The sequence below is a fragment of the Plectropomus leopardus genome, unplaced genomic scaffold (genome assembly GCF_008729295.1).
Source record: "Plectropomus leopardus isolate mb unplaced genomic scaffold, YSFRI_Pleo_2.0 unplaced_scaffold20200, whole genome shotgun sequence".
Classification (NCBI taxonomy): domain Eukaryota; kingdom Metazoa; phylum Chordata; class Actinopteri; order Perciformes; family Serranidae; genus Plectropomus; species Plectropomus leopardus.
The window spans coordinates 466-3,486 of NW_024621830.1; the positions used below are offsets into that span (position 1 = coordinate 466).

A 3,021-nucleotide genomic window follows, 5' to 3' on the forward strand; every position below is an offset into this window, starting at 1 on the left:
CTGACATTATGTCACAATAATAGGTCATTGTTTTGAGAGAGTGTACTGAGGTCAATACCTCCTTTCACCCTGTGCCACTTATAAAGAGATGTGTAACTTGGTATGCATGTTTAACCTGGGACACAGCTTACACTGTGTGTTTTGCTCCACAAGTTAAGAACAATGAGTTTTATGTTCCTCTCCCTGCAGGGCAATCCCTTTACAAAAATGAATGCCAGGGAAACCTCACCAAACCTCATTTATGACACTCCATTCATAAAAAAAAAAAAAATACTATGACACACACGAGTTGTTTCAAGCAAACATGCACATATTATGAAACATATACTATGTAAACTCAAAGAGCTGCACAGATACACTGTAAACATGGCTGCAAAGTGAGAAATAGGCACATAAAGATGCACACAAATACACAGTCTGGTAATCTCTAAGAAGACAGGTCTGGCTGGCGTGTCTGGATGCTTTTTATCTGATGTGTTTTACGTTAGTTTCTATCAGCAACAGTATTTTAGTCCACCCCACATTTTTACTGGAGGATAATGAGGAAGAGTGCATTGCACTGCAGTCTGTGTTGAAATATGCGAGAGGGAGTTGATAAATGGGTAAATTCCAAGATGGGCGTAACAGCAAATCTTTGTTTTTCAGATTTAAATGTCAAAACTCGCCTTACTACAACAAATTATCAATACAATTAACATTATCTAGACAAAGCTGTCTGCCCTCTCCACCAGATACACACCTATGACGTGAAACAGTATTCAGCTGATCTTGTTTTACTAGTTTTACCTGAAGATAACAGCATCTGCAACTGCACAAGTATCGTGAAAATGAGATGTTGCTGCTAAAGCAGCTGTCAACCAACTGTCAGCATGATGTCAGACTATCAGGTCAGTCTGGTCTAGAGCAAGAACACTTCCAGCAACAGAACAAATTTTTTTCTATAAGCAACCGAACAAGGCAACCGAATGCAGACAAAGCACAAAACTATTTAGTAATGCCACACAGCAATAAGGAATCAACTCTGTTACAGCTGCTGTTTAAATGTCACAAATTCCACCACATTCCAATGCTGTAGCATTTCATGTTCCATTTTATGGTCTAATATTTTAGCTTTATCACAGACTTATGTGGAAGAATGCAGACCAACTCTTACCTGTGTACATTGTTGATGTCAGCTTGGATTATAATCAAGTAGCTTGCAACCACCACTGTGAGGATGTGAGCGGAGTACCTGCAGACAAGGACACACAAAATCAGAACATGTCCATACTTACGAATCTTTGAATAAACCAGTGTTCTTTATTTAATCCTGAGGTGGATTTTATGTATGTAATATGATGCAGTGTGTGTCAGTGTCCTAGACAAAAACCTGAAACCTGTTCCTCATGGAATATGCTAAAACTCCCTGGATTAGAACCGCATATGTAGTACCTCAAATGATAAATTCATTGATTCAAACATCTCTCCTCATTGCAGCGTGCGTCCTTGCCATTCTCCTGTAATTATAAGCCTGCAGCCCTGCACATTGAACATTAGCCCTGCCTGCTTGTCAGAATGGCAGACATTTAGTAGACACTGAGCTCAGTGGTCAACCACCACATATTCTCACTCAAATTATAATGTTAATTAAGGATTGTTACTGAGAAAATGAAGAGGTGCAGCATCATATTAGAGAAACTGAATGGAGTACTGTGTGAGTGAATCTCTGACAGTATCAGACAGTACCATCCAAAGCAGAGGATGAGAAAGGCAATGCCAAGAAGAGTGGCCACAGCGTGCCTGACCAGGGGGTTGGCATGGCTAGGACTGAGGTAGAGACGAAACCAGAAGGCAGCACCCAAGGCAAAGAGCTGGCACGCCAAAAAATTCACCTGGGGGGGGGTAAAGATTAGAATAGGTTGTCAGACATGAAAATATTCAACAAAAAATCTGCTTTAGAAACCTGATAAAAACAACTCCTAATACTCACGTGGGGATGTATTATGACAGCATAATGCAAGATTATAGTGATTTTTTTACACACATCATTCTCTGTAGTGTCAAAGGCTTATCCATTGGCTTTGCTGGGATGTTATTTTAGGATAGAACGTTACAGTCTGGAGCAATTGTTTATAGTTTAATAGTTTTTTGTAACTTTCTTTAGGACGCTAATGGAGTCTAGAATTACACTTCTCTAGTTTGACAGCCAACTTGAATTTATCTCCAGGCAAATGGTGAAAATCACAGATTTCCATAACTCCTGAGCCAGACAACATACAAAGACAAAGGATCCCACTTTTTCATATTTCTGAATCACGTGGAAAGGTCATTGACATGGTTCAACCACTCTTTATTGGTGCAAAATAATAATAATAAAATTCAATTAAAATGACACATTTTAAGCCCGTAACAATAACAATTCTTCTACTTTGTTTTATGATAGTTTCCTACAATTGCCAAATTAAACTAGTTTATTGTCTTACATCAGTTGTAAGGTTATTAAATGGAGGTCTATGGTACCAGGATGAGTCAGTTCCAGGTTGTTGAGGAAGACTTCAAACACGACCAAGTAACTAATAAAGCGATAATATTAGGTTGCCTGTTTCTTAGACTTTGTTCTGCACATCATCAGTTTCTAAATGCAATTTTAGACAACACCGGAAAAGTTTAATCTACACGTTTACAGAGATGAACTGCAATGCGGGCGTTGTTAACCGTGAATCTCTAACAAGTGGCACGCCGATAACTGACAGACTGTATGACAGTGATATTCACACCATAACAAAGCTTGAAAAATGTTCATTATTAACTCAGAAATATCCTAGTTGAGCTGTGATCTATGGACAGATTCTCCTACCTGATCAAGAGGAAAGCCCAAATATTCACTGACGGGCTGTAGCCACTTTGATCCAGTGGTTTTAAACGCAACGTCGGCGCGCTCGCCCATCCTAAGTAGTTCTTCTGTCGCGACGCCCGTGTCCACAGATGTCTTTTCCCTTGTTTTAATCTATTTACTTCTTATTTTCTGTGACAGAAACACAT

At 39.2% G+C, this 3,021-nt stretch overlaps 1 long non-coding RNA gene across 1 annotated transcript; it reads right to left on the bottom strand.

Annotated features, from left to right (window-relative positions):
• Positions 1–1,151: 1,151 nt before the first annotated feature.
• On the bottom strand, positions 1,152–2,908 carry LOC121965489. The gene is made up of 3 exons (XR_006107491.1): positions 2,837–2,908; positions 1,726–1,871; positions 1,152–1,231 (listed from the first exon to the last, which is right to left on the bottom strand). It is a non-coding gene; the product is annotated as an uncharacterized LOC121965489 (long non-coding RNA).
• Between the last annotated feature and the right edge of the window lie 113 nt (positions 2,909–3,021).